The following is a 14,704-nucleotide window of genomic DNA, read 5'->3' on the forward strand; positions in this document are numbered from 1 at the left end:
AGCTGACTGGAGTTAATCAGTTTTTTTTTTCCCCTTTGTAAGTTTTGGTTTGTTGCAGAGTGGCTTTGCAGCACCCAAACTTAGATTCGTTTGAAACAGCTGTGAATGAACATTCAGTCAGTAGCACGAGATTAAAAGTGGTCAACAATAAACACCTTCAAACATACAGTGGTAGATTTCTTATCTTCAGCACAGATTACCTTGCTTGCAATTTTGATTCTGTTCTGCCAAAATGATTTCTAATGTAGACATTAATTTCTCCAGACTAAAAGAGAGAATGAGAGGGTGTGATTCACTTCTGTTCTGAGTCTAAAGTATTTATAGTAAGTTAATTAACTACCCCCAAACGACAAGCTTTTTACTCCATTAGTACATGTATGCTTTTGTGTAAGCTTTCAAATTCTCGTCTCACTGTTCTGTACCTAAGCACTATAGTTCAAATGCTCATTTCTTAAGACTTGCAGTGAGTATTGTTCCAACAATATCAATATGACCAATGTGATTTTTTTTCCCTAAAAAACCAAGTACAAATGTACAAAAGTACAAATAGTACTTGCATAATTCAACTGCTCAGTAGCTGCCCAAAGGATATATTTCATTGACGATGTTAGACTAATGTGATTCATGGCTTTTGAGAGTAAGTTATGTACTTTAGTATTACTTGAAACTCCAAAACATGGTGTTGCAACATAGCAAAAACAGTCCAAAACCATTAAGTATTACTTGAAAAATGAGGGATGAACTTACAGCTTTTTTTCCAGAGCAATCGTCATAACAACTTATAAGGAAAGAGCTTTTTCACCAGTTGCAAGAATAACAAGAAATGGAAGCTAGAGAGAAGACAGTGAACAGAAAAAGTGTTCCAAGAAACATAAATATCCTGATTTTTCTATTTCACTTTTTTCCATAGACAGATTTTCCTTGTGAAGAAGGATTATACTCTTCAACTGAACATAAGCATAATAGTTTGTGTTCTTCCCTTAATCATGGTTGATCAGTTTTTTTTTTCCCCATATATTCCAAGACAGCTTGCAGTGCTGTGAGGCTACAGGCTGCACTCTGAGACCTGGCTTTCCATAATCCAGTTTTCTTCACAGCATATCTAATTTATAAGTTAATACCCAGGTTTACTTTACTGTTAGATATATGTCTCTCTGAAATCTATGTTGCTAATTTTAAAATTTACACCTCTTGACACTTTTTTGAACTCTGTAGGTTGTACTTTGGCAGAGCAGTTTTGATTAAAAAAGGATCTAGAAAAAAACTTTTATTGTTTATCAGCTAAAACTGTAACATTCCTGTCAATAAGAGGTACAAATTATGCCTTTTACACATTTTCAAAATAGGCTCAAAGTGGGTCAGACAAGATGGGGAGGAAACTGTATGTTGGAGAGGTAAAGTAATCATGCTGCAAAAATAAGATCTGTATTTCCCATGTAAGTCTAGCTTTGAAAATCAAGTTATACATGATGCAGTTCTGGTAGATGTGCTGAATACATTTGCTAGTAGTGTGATGTTTTGCAATTAGGCATGAGACCAGGAAGAGGCCCTGTGTGTCTCTTGACTTTCTTTTCCTGTCTCCTGTTGACAAAACCTATAAAACTGGTTATTATCCAAACCTTTTCCTATTAAAGGAAAGAGGTGACAAAGGAATTGGAGGACAAAAAGGCTGAGGGGGCTTCACACTCAGTAAGAAGTGTCTTCTGAAACAAGATTGCGGTTGAGCTCTAGCACAGCATGAAATTTAGTTATTCTATTACATGGTCAGTCTAACCCATAATTTAAAAAATCCCTTGCAGAATAGGGACTAACAGCTAGTGAACATAAAAGGCTCAAGCAGATGTTAAAGCTGTCTCATGCAGTAATAACTAGCAGTTGCCCATTTTCCCTATTAAAATATGACAGATGTGGATAGGAAAAACCATTTGGTTTTCTGATTTTGTATTCTCAACCTCGTTGCCATAGGCCACAGTACAATGAACTTAAGTTTTCAAGTGTTTTATGGTGGATTTGTTAATGTGTTGACAAAATACAGGAAGTTGGCTCTTTCCTAATTTATACACACATCAACAAACCTTATTTTTCATCAGTGTTCTGTCCCCAAATATATCTATTGAATGTTTAGTGGGCCCTATAATTTAATGATACGAGAATTTTAAAACCAGAGAATTGTAATAGTCTTAATGCAATATGCTAAGTATTGCTATAACTTTTATGTTAGATTCCTGATCATAAACTAACATAATATGTTAGGCCATAATATGTCCTTTTAAATTTTTTTAAAATTAACTTTTACAGATAGCATAAACCATGCTTTCTGCCTGGCCCATTTGATTTGTGAACTGTGTTAAAGTTACCCATAGGGCTGCTGACTTTTGTCTGTATACCTTCTGCAGAGGAAGGAGCAATGGATCAAGAGTTTCCCTTTTTCCTCTTTTGGTTTGTGTGAAATCATAATGGCATTTGGTCTTTAGATGGCACATCTTGCTGAGGTATCTCATTTCTGTTGTTCTCCTTTGGAGATAGTCATATTTGCTTTTTTTGTGAAGTTGATCTTACAAAGCCATGCGGTAACCCTGCCTTACTGTCCTGCATCAATAACTGTTGACAAGAGAGAAAAGTGGGGCATCTTACAAGTCCTACTGTAGACTGACCATTGCCATTTATCTAAAATTGTTACTCTGCTGCTTTAACATATGCTTTCAAACCTGCTCTTTTTCCTTTTCTGTGAGGGTGGTGACAATGGCACAGGTTGCCCAGAAAAGCTGTGGGTGCCCCATCCCTGTAAGTGTTCAGGGCCACATTGGTTGGGGCTTTGTGCAAGCTGGTCAAGTGGGAGGTGTCCCTGGCTATGGCAGGAGGGTTGGGACTAGATGATCTTTAGAACTGCTTCCACACCATCCTATGATTCACTTACTCTTTAAGGTAGCTGTGAATCTCTTTATGTTCTTTAAAGATCTGAATAGGTTAAATATAGAATGAATTAGAGGAATGAAAAACCTCAATTTTAGTTTGGAAACATACTGTAGTGGATGCCTTGTGATTACTGTAGTCCTCATGTTAGACACATGTTGCAATTCTTCATTTCTTAAAATGGATTTTATTAGATGGTCAAGCAAACAATGTTGGGATGAAGCCGAGGTGACAGTGAAGACCAAAATACAGTTTTAAAAGCTCAGTGTAATAAATGGTTTAACACTGGAGATTAAAACACTTGCACTGGTTGTCCTGCAGCTGTGCTGGGCTGGTCTCCCCTGATGAATTGCAGTGTACCCCTCTGGGTAAGAAGGAGGCATTTGAAGTTTTATGTCCTTTGTTGATGACTTGAAAAATGATAAAATTTTCAAGAGAGAATGAGTCTGACTTTTGTGACAATTCTCATTCAGTTTATTCAGGAACTAACTCTGTTGTTTTGAGCTGAGCAGTTAAATCTTGGTGCTTAGGAAGTTGTGATATCCTTCCATCTTAGAAAATATAAAATGGCTTACAGTAGCCAACCATTTTTAAAATTAGTAGTCTTAGCAACACATTGTTAATGTGGATGCATTCTTCTCAAAGTAATTATCTTTAAAATTGTCAGCTCTTGTGAAGAAGAAAGCTGGAATTCCTACTGAAAAGAATTTGGAACTCATATAGTCTACAGACTTCTCTGTTTGTTTTGTGCTTATTAGGTGGCATTTTACAATTAGTTTTCCACAAATGCATAGCAAATCCTTACATGGATAAGATAAATTCTCACTGCAAATAGCTGTAAAAGCATTTTGGTCTAGTTGTTACTTTGCTTCAGAAAAAAAATCTAATATTTGGAAGATACATTTTTGAGAATGTTTTGTTGGAATTGTTTTTGTGGGCAATGCATTTTTTTTTTCTCAAGGCATGTTTATTAGGCACAAACCAGTGTCTCAGCCTTCATTTTCAACCAGCAAATTTTAAATTTTTTATTCAAAATATACTCATTTGACTCTCGGCCAGATTTACCTAATAATATATTAGCTTTGGACAGGGAAGTAGCTCAGTTTTTGATCAGTTTGACATGAAGTTTACCATACCTGAAGACTTATGATCCTCACAGGAAGTACTGAAGCATTCTGCCAGAGTTTAGGTTCATTAATATTTTTCCATTTCCAAGCAGCAATAATACCAACTCCCTTTTAGATGTTTAGCTTCAAAAATTGCTTCCATTATGGTTTCTACCTAAAAAAAATAGTTGTAACTGGTTTGCAAATTACTCTGATAAACTTGCAGTATAATTTTATTGGGTTCATCATTTTGCTGAAAATTAGCATAAATTACTTTCTTAATTGTCTTCATTTTGTGTTGAAGGAGCTCGCTACAGTTAATAGGAATGGTGCTTAAGAAATTTAAATGTTGAGATTTTTATCTTTGAAATACAAAACTCATGGTTTTTTCAGATTAAAGTATAGATTAAAAAAGCATTATTCCCTTACTCGTATTTCTTGTGTAGAAGATATTTTGGGGGACCCAAGCTAAGGTAAGATTGATAAGAAAGCTCCTCAAAGAACAGCATGTAGACCTTTGCGTCCCAGGGAAGGGCAGTCCCAGTTTGCCTTCTGTCTACCTTGTGACAGTAATATGTCTGCTTTACAAGGTGGAGTTAAGATCTTTGTCAACCCAAGGAATATGGAAGTGTTCAGGATGTGGAATCTGAGTGGACACAAAATAAGCATGTATTTTACTGCTAGTGTTTTGCCATTGTTTATTAAAATCCTGTAGGAATAAGTACTATTGAGGTTCAAAGAGTGGGGGTAAAGCTCTGATTGCACATGTGTTAGTGTGCGAGTTGTCAAAATGTAGGTTTCAGCTGATATTTAGCTCTACAAACACATTTCACTTGAACATTTAACACTTCTATGGACATGCTGCCTGGTTACACATTGAGATATTTTCTTGTAAGGTTGTTCCAGAAATGTCAATATTACCCCTCTGTGGCTTAGTTTGTGTTCCCATTGCCACTGAGAAACAATCCTCCTACAGAATGTGTAATAGAGCACCCATGATGGCATCTTATGAAAAGACTTTTCCTTCTTGAAAAGTTTGTTGCTATTCTTTGGTTGCCTGCTGTTGTCATAACAGACTAAAAATGAAAGGGTGAGTTGACATCTTTTACTAGGCAACTGGTGTAGCTCAGAAAAGAATAGGCACATTTTTTCAGACCTCATTTCTTTTAATTGGAAATGGCCTTGTACTCAGCTTTGAAGGGCATGTTAGCCTGAAAGCTTGTCTGTTTTTTTCCCCAACTATATTGTTTGGCCTCACATTATTTCTTCTTATAAGACTTATTTTCTGTGGTATGTCAAGTAAGCCTGTGCCTTCTAATATTTCTTATTGCTATGGTATCTAAAATTATTAATTTAGATTACAAGTATTACAAGTATTACAAGTACTTAATACAAGTACCACAAGTATTATTGTGGTATTAAAGATACCTGGTGTATTTTTTCTGGTATTTATTCTTAAATGCAGCAATATTCGTTAAGCTTCTCATTTTAAATCCTACAATATTGAAAATTCTATTAAGAATTTAAGGCAGAGTGCACTTTACTATTCACATAGCAAAAAACAAAACAAAAAACCAAAAACCAAACCTAAGCTACAGCAAATAAAAAAGTTGTGCATGCATGGCGAATAGATATAAAGGATATTTTAAGTTAGAAAAAAGGACAAAGATTTTAAATACTATGTTGTGTTTTCTAGCATTTGGTGTCTTTCAGATCAGAGTATTTGACTTGAATATTTTATCAAATACTTCTTTAAAATTAATTAAAATACTTGTCTGTTACAGAATTACAAGGTTTGTAGCATTCTGTTATTACTTAGCTGGACTATAGTCTGCATATGGCTCATTGAAAATAAAATAATAACAAGTAAAATTATTGCTTGCTATCCCAAAGTAATTATGTAATATATTCATTATAGTAGTTTTCATAAAAGAAGTGGTCTGTGGATTCTCTCTGAGAGACCTGAGCTGCTTTTCTGTGCTGTGTCCTTTTCCAATGAGTTCTGGCAACAGTGAAGAAGCATCAAGGTCTCATAAGTTACTCATGTTGTGTATGGCCCTTATTCTTGGGACTGTTGTTTGAAGATATTTCCTAGGTCTTCATGTAGCCTTGCCTATGCCTGCCAGTAGGTATGGAAATTCTTCATTTCTGAGCTAATGAAAATGATATTGAATGTAGCTTATAGGTATGAAAGTGCCTACGGATATGAGAGATTTGTAACAATATTACCCAGGCAAAATGTCTAACTTTGCTTCTTTGTTCCCTTTTCCAGTCTTAGCAGAATCTTTCTGGAATTTTTCAGAAGCAATTGCTAAATACACAGTATTAACATACTGTTAATATGTGCTTTTTGCCTTTATTCTATCAGCATTTTGAGGTTTGATGTGTACAAAGACAGGCAGCAAATTTCATTGGAGTACCTTTTGGAAATTAACTTTCCTTTTGCTTTCCTGAGGATTAAAACAAACTGCAAAGCTGCAGCGTCATGGCCTTGTGATCAAATGACACTGCAAACTTGAACATCAAAATCTTATTTTAAGTGTGATGGGGGCTTCCTGTCTACCTTCCCAGTCCTTATCTCATTCTTCCTTGTGATATATTTTTTTTTTTTTCAGTGAGGGTCCTAAAGAAATTCTTCTCAGAAAAAAAAAAAAAAACAACAACCAACCAACCAACCAAAAAAACCAACCAACAAACAAACAAACAAAAAACTAAAACCAAACTGCTTGGGAAGAAAGAAGAAAGGGAGAAGGAATGGATGCTTTGGCGTCGAGGTAGTGAGTTGAATAGTAATTGACTGTAGCAGCCACTGGGTGTCACTTGTTCCACATAAATGTATGTAAGAAGTTCTTCATCTGGCATCAGAGAAAAGTGCGTGGCTGTTGTGAATGTGAAAATGGTGCCTAGTTGAGCACTGCAACAAAATTTTTCTGTGATCCTTTGAAAATGATTTGGAGTGACATCTTGTTACCTTGGACTGCACGATGCTTGTAGGTGATGTTACACTATAATACTTATGTGGGGTTTAAATATTGCCTTTTCCTATAATGTGTAACCATGAGACAACCATCAGGAAGGTCCCTCCCATTTCTGCCGCTCTATCCTGATCTCCATCCACTCTGAAGCAGTAGCATTGACTTGCACTGGGAGTTTGATTCAGCTGAAATGTGGTGTTCACATCAATTCTTTTAATCTGTGCATTTGTAGGTAAAGAGGAAGATATGCTGAGATCAGGGAAAAAAAAAAAAAAAAAAAAAAGAAGAAAAGAAAGAAAAAAGAAAAAAAAAGGAGGAAAAAAAAGATAAAAGGAAGAAACCCCAAGAGGAAGTATTCTCTCCTTGAGTTGGTGACTATTCACAGCAGAGTATCTAGCTAAGGAAATTCTCATCCTGAGAAAGAAATGACAGGTTTAGCACCTGCCTGCAAAGATACACAGCCCATGAGGGACAGATTTGTGGGACTAGCAACCTGGCACCCAAAAAACTGCAGACAGCTGCTGCTCTGATTATCTGCACCTAAGGGCAGGGTTGAAAGGCAATTTCTCCATAGTGGTTTCTGTACCATAAATAATTTTAGAGCTTCCACAGCTAAGACTGTGACTGCTGCTGCTTGTAGGGTTGTGCTCTATCAAAATGCAGAAAGCAATAGGGAAAACAGTACTCTTGGTCTGCAACTGTATGCACTGAACAGAGAACGAAATAGTAGTCTGGGCTGTCAGACTTCAAGTCAGGAAAACCAACACTTGCAATAGCATCTGGGGACAGGAGGGAAAAACCCCAAACATGCAGTCATCTGCCTTCTGCATGTCCTTTTCAAGTTATAGCTATGCAGGTCAGCTCCTGGCAAGCACCCACATAGGGGAGAAAAGTCTGAAAGTTCTGCTTCTTTTCTCAAACTGCAGCATTTATTTTTGAACCAGGATGTGAAGACAATGTCAACACCACTCAAACTCTTAGCTGTCCTTCTGTTCGTTGACATACACTTGACCTGGTCATGTGTCATGCAAACAGAATTCTGCCCAGATGTGCAGCCTGTCTGTCAAGTCAGTCCAGCAGCGTCTGATGCATTGTCAAAAGACTGGAGCGAAAGAAGAAATGTCTTCTCTTGACCTAGCCACATGCAGCCATGGTGAATAATTTTCACTTATGAGTCCATGCATACATAAGTAACCCTCTGCTAAAGCATGCTGTCCCATCACTTTTTTTCTGTTCCTGGTTAAATTTTACTTTTCTGTTAAATAGATAACATAATAAAGTAGGAATAATGCTCTAAATATATTAACCAGGTATCATATAAATATGTAAAATGAATACAAAGTATATTAAATGCACAATATAAACTATATATATATATATATATATATATATGAACTATCCCATAACTAATGAATTAAGACCATTCTTTACCATATTAATAATACAGGCTTTCTGCAGTGTCAGAATGTTGTTCTGAAATGTTTCCTGTCTAGGTGTCAGCTCTTAATGCTTTACTTGCATTTAGGATGTAGGATGACATCTTTTCCTGGAACTGAGGTGTGCTTCTTCAGTGACTTCAGGTTGCAGAGATTTTTCCTTTGTGTACAGTGTTGTTCTGAAGTGCTGTGGCATTCTTGCAAAAGAAATAAACCAAAACCTGCAAAACAGACAGCTGAACAGATCTGTCTTCTGTCATTTGGGAAAAAACATTTTAAAATAGTCCTATGAAAAATCAGTTCTGTTTTTTGTTTCTAACAAAAAAATTTAGTTCATAATGGAAATGCATAATGTGTTTTACAAAATTCTATTCTGAACAGAAATTCAAACGTGGATCCAATTTCAAGACTACTTATTACTAGCAATATTCTCCTACTTGTCACTCCCCTGAAACTTATGACATAGAGACTGAAGTGGTACTGCCTTTGCAGGGTACATTAACAAATTTTTAATATATTTGTATTTGTAAATTATTATGTTTCACCTGTTTATTGTAAGTTGCTATCCTAAATTTTTTTTAGTGCTCTGAAAAGCTTTCTTGTTTTTACAGTAATATCTTGTTAATGTTTAAAATTGAAACAGTCTATTTCCCTTCTAGTTTTGTTTTTGTCATCTGCTGTCATACCCTATTAAAACTCAAGTACAGGTCACTGTATGGCACGGTCTCAGGTGGCTACTAGTTACAAACTCTACAGGCTTTTTTTTTAAAAAATGTTCTTTTTATGAGGGTCTTCTAGTCAATCTGAGTGCTTTCCTGTCTGTTTTTTGATCACATGTTGCATAAAAAAGTTTTGGCAGTTCAGTTCTGTTGTATCTTGAAATACAACATGTACAACAATGTTGTATCTACAGTGAAGCTTTCTGTACCAGTTTTTCATTACTTTACATAGTATTAATTTCTCAACAGTGAAGGCTGCCTCTGTCTGGTTATTACAAAACCGTGTTAGATGCCAATGGAGACAACAGAGCTTGTTTACTCATAATTACATACAATTCAAGCAGTGTATAATACAACCCTTTGCTAATTTTGTTTTAACAGTTAAACATGTTGGTCAAATTTGTTAAATGATGCCCTAAAGGGGCATCTTGTAATGCTACACATTACAAGAGCTGCAGCAGCTTGTCAGCTGCTTTCTGGCTCTGAATATTTTAATTAAAAATATGAGTGGAGCTTTTGTAAGCAGACACATGTGAGGAATGGAAAATGAAATATATTAAAATATCACCTTTAACTTATTGTTATGCAGTTCAACAAAATTTATTTCTTGTAGCATATATGCCATGAAATTTCAAATTTTCCCAATAGAATTCATATAAGGAAGGAGACAGCTTTTTCCACCATGGCTATTCATGAAGGCAAGCTTTCATGTATTAAGTCTCCATCCTAGTTTTAAGAAGGAGCCATATTCAATTTATCACTTTCTACTAAAACTTTACCAGTATCTGTGGTATTTGGCTGTTCATTTTTTTTTTTTTGCTTGCTTGTGTTTTTTTAATCTTTATTTTTTTATTTTTCAGAATTAAGAAGGGCAAAGGGGTGCTGCAGGTAGGAAGTGATGTATGTTATGGCTTCAAGTACTTTTTCCCCGTTTGCCTTCTGACCTTTGAGTAGAGTGGATTCCACAACAAGAAAGCCAATCCAAGTAGTTTTGTTTTGGCCTTTCTTTCTGGTCCCACTTTTTATTTGCATTATGGGGAATTCTGTGAAGAGCAAGTCAGGATTCGTGTGTTGTGGAGTTTCCACTTCTCCTTTGCTTTGCCTGATAACTAAATGAGGGAGGCCTTGCTTGGTGTTTTCATTAATTTGTTTGAACAAGAATCCTATGAGTCTTTTTGTTTTTGGGAAAATATCTAACTGTAAATTACAGATCACTAGACACAATAAAATTAATCTTATGTTGTGTGCTTATCTTGAATTGTGTTAACTTCCAAAAGAGGTGTACTATGAATTTCATACAATTTCTCCTATAAGATATATAATATTATAAGTATATAAGTATATAAGATAATAAGATGTACATACAAGATATCTAAGAATAAAACCATTTTAAGGAAGTGTTTACTAGCTTTAAATCCATGATACATTGTGTACATTGCAAGCTGTAGGAATAAAATATAAGAAAAATGATACTGCCCTGGCAGGGGGTTTGGAATTGATGATCTTTCTTTTGAGGTCCTTTCATTTCAACCCCTGACATTCTGTGATTCTGTGAAGTCATGAAGAGTGGTGTCCAACAGGAACCCATGTGTAAAATGGTACCAAAAGTATAACAGATTTTTAGGGTAGTAGTACATTAATCATACAAGAGCCCTGTGTTGTAAATTTTACTGCAGTCAGGTCGCAGGCACTGAAAGTGATGAAATGAAACAGTACCTACTAGAGTTCCTCTTCATGCAGACTTTTCAAACAAGCTGAGGCAGAATGAATAATGCCTGCATTAGTTCTGCAGAGTGATATATTGATTAATTATTTTAAAGTGTATTGTGGACCTACTTGTGAATCATGAGAAAAGATTAATACATCCATGAATGTCAAAATCTATCTGAAAATGGCAGAAAACCCCCCTAATTTAGTCTTTGTGCTGTTCGTTTCTTTGAAAATGTGTATGCTTGTATACTTAAAGCTCCTGATAGGCTACAAATGAAAACTCTTTTTCCCTTCCTTTTACATCAAAACAATGGAACAGTCCTGCCAGTGACAACTCACAAAGTAAGTGGAGAGAAAAAAATCCAGGTAAAATTCTATAGATAGAAGTAATTTTGTCTAAAGAAAATAGGCAAGAAGATGTGAGTTTTTCACTTAGTGTAGCAGAGGATACATTTATACTCCACGATAACACCCAGGAGAGCCCTGGGTTTCATGCCCTGATAAACTCACCGTTAAATTGGGAAAAAATTGTTCATCTTTAACCTCAGGATTTGTCTGAGTTCTAAAATTACCCAAATTTGGTGAGATGACTGTTAAAGGGCAACTATTGCCTGAGCTGAGTAGGGTTCCTTACACCATCTTTCTCCCTCCAACAGGGAAGATTTTGGCATCAGCTGTGTGATGTTTGTATGAATGACCGGTTTGCAGTACACTAACTGCAGAAGAGAACCTTTGTGGCTCTGGGTTCAGTGGAGTACATCCAGCTGAGAGCTTCATGCTGGCATTAACAAGCAATGTCAGTGTGTCCAGTGCTCTACTGCATGCAGATATCCCACAGCTGAACAGCATGTAATGCTAGATTTGCATATGGCATCTCCAGAAGCAGAGACCTCCTGTGGTTTGAGGTCAAGAGGAACTTCTGTCCAGAGAGCTGCTATGGTCTGAGGAGGTTTCATTCCTCTCTAGGTCAGCCAATAGGTAAGAATCCATTTGCATGTAGTTTACAAAAGGCAGGCATTCTTTCTAGTGAAACTGCGTAATAGACACTCGAACTCATTTCAGCAGGCAAAATCATGTCAGTGTTTTCTGTAATTAGAAAATATTTATATGACTAATCTCTTAGGCAAATGGAGAAAAAAATATCAATTTTCCCACACTTCGAACTCTAGAATGTGACCTTAATAGGAACATTACCTTCCTGAGCAGTGCTCTTGTGTTTGACATTTGAAACTTATGCTGAAACCATCGAGGTCAAAAGGTAGAATTAAAAATCTCATTTATTTTTTTTTTTTACAAGTGTGTGCCTCTGTACAGAGGGTAAGGAGATGGAGTTTTTTTGCGTGTATTCACATGATGTTTTACAAAAGAAAATCTTATTTACACACTGGGCAAATATATGCTGTTTATCTGCCAAGACAATTCTTGCACCATAGTAATTTCTTCTGAAGAAACAAATGTCCCCCTTCACATTACAGCTATGCACAGTTTACATTAATTTTTCCAGGACTTCACTTTAGAAAAACTGCAGTAACACTTACATGTTTTTCTTTTCCCCCATGTGTAAGCTGTGACCTTTTTATCATGGCCCCATGCTTATACAAGCCAAAGCACTAGTAGGTGATAACCTGTAGGTGTTATGAAAAGTTCTCTGCTAAACAGGAGCCCTGGAAGTTTTGTCAGAGAAAATAAAGTTTTACCAGATCAGTGTGAGAGGGGCAGACCAGAACAGGGTTTAGGAGCTCAAGCATGATAAAAACGTAGGACTATTTGATCCATGAAATCTATCCAGCCTTGATTATTTCCCTTCTTTTGAGTCCCCACGTAACACCGTGGAGAGGGCTGCTGCTCTTAAACAAGTCTCCTGACAATTGTTATGCCAACAATTCGGTTGTTACCTACCAAAGAATTCTTTAAATAAAATGTTATTTAAAGCTCACCTTCCCCTACTGAAAAAAAAAAAAAAAGCAGCCACTTCTTCAGAAAGGGGAGGATCACACAACTGTAAATTCCTTTTCCTTGGTGGTATTTTCAAAGGTTGGCAGGAATACATGGTGGTAAGGATGGATTTAGAGTTAGGGGGCATTTTCTGCCCTACCAGGTGAATTCTATTCTCTTGCAATTGAGTTACTAATTCTCTTGCAACATCTGGTATGGGCTCTTTGTTCAGTTGTCCTTTGCTTAGAGATGCAGATAAGCAACAAAATTCAAAAGCATTTTAGGCTAATCCTAACCAACCCACAAGTGCAGTTAGCAGCTACCTAATACTACAAGTGGCTAATCTCATAGAGACTTTGTTATTTTAAAAAATATAGAAATCTGAGCCTTTTTTTTTTTTTTTTTTTTTTTTGTGTGTGTGTGTGTGTGTTTAAATCAATGTGAAAATTAACTTCTATTTCTTTATGAGGCTCTTGAGTCTGGGCTGAGTGATGCCCATTTCCCCTGGGAATTCTCCCAGGACACTTAACCCAAGAGGGCAAATGAAACTGTATTCCTCTGGATATACATTTATACAGGATTGGCACACAAAATGTCAGCAAATAACCTGCTAGTCAGAGATCAGGCTTTGGAAGCAGAAGATTTAAGCCATGAGGAGACATTTTCCTCCTCAGAGGACTAAGATGTGTCTCCATGGAATCCCCTAAAATGTGGACATGCAAAGCATTTTATACTTTTTCAGATATTTTTATTTATCTTGAATCTTTAGCAGAACTAGATGGTCTTAGCAGACCTAGGCTTTTAGGAAAGGGGTGGGTAAGTCCAAGTAGCAAGAAGGGAATTAGATCTTCTCCTTTGTTGAACAGAGTGCCGTAAATAACACTTATTGCTTCTGCTGGAAGCACCTTGAGCTGCCTCTGCTATCTATATCTTCAGGGAGCAGACATTTCAGGCCATGATGAGTGGTTACAATAAAGCTGTCATTTTTGGAGTAACATCCACGAGGTGCATTGTCTCTACCAGGAATTCTCATTAAAACCCAAGAATCATTTCTTAAAACCTCATAAAAGCTCAGATACTCACAACTGAAAATCTTTAAAATACTTAGCATGTCACTAGGATTAAGTGTTATTTGCTTTGAGTCACCCATGCCTTGAAGGTTGGCAGCTACAGGTTTGCTTTTGCTCTTGATGGTGCCTTACATTATTGAAAAACTTTTTTTTCTTTCTATCACGTTCCTCTTCTGTTGGAACTAATGCATCTTGTCATTCACAAAAAAGTTGTACATTTTTATTTGGTGTGTAAGATGTAATTCACAGAGAACTTTTATAAATGTTAGCTGCAGAGAGTAATTTCTTTATGAGCTGAACTTTCTAAATAGCTTATGGAATTTGTAAGTGCCTTACATTCTCCTGAGTTTTGAAAACAAGCTAAATATAGACAGAAATTAAATGTGTGACACAGGTTTTCTGCAGTAAAGTCATATGGAGGTGTTTTCCTATAACAAATGTGTCATTTTATAAACATTTCTTTTTTCCTGGAAAAAAATTTAGTCATTATTTCCTGTATTTTAATACTCTTGACATATTTATTATGATTGGTCTTAAGAGAACTAGCTAGACCTTTGGCTAGTGAAATGGAATATATATTGTTGTTTTCATTACCAGCTGTAACTTAAGTGTGAGGACAAAGGCATGTATTTTCTTTTGTAGGGCTATTGGTTGCAAGATTGTAAGTGCTGTAATAAAAACTAGTAGCTGTATGGTGTATCATTCATTCAAGATAAAGCATTAAGCATTAAAATACCAAAAATACTTCAGGGGGTTTTTTCCCTTGCATTTTTCTCTGCTTAGGCAGTGAGAGGAGGCCGGTGTGCTGGACTTATTTGAAATCTGTTTGGTTTCATTAAC

The sequence above is a fragment of the Heliangelus exortis genome, chromosome Z, assembly GCF_036169615.1.
Source record: "Heliangelus exortis chromosome Z, bHelExo1.hap1, whole genome shotgun sequence".
Classification (NCBI taxonomy): Eukaryota; Metazoa; Chordata; class Aves; order Apodiformes; family Trochilidae; genus Heliangelus; species Heliangelus exortis.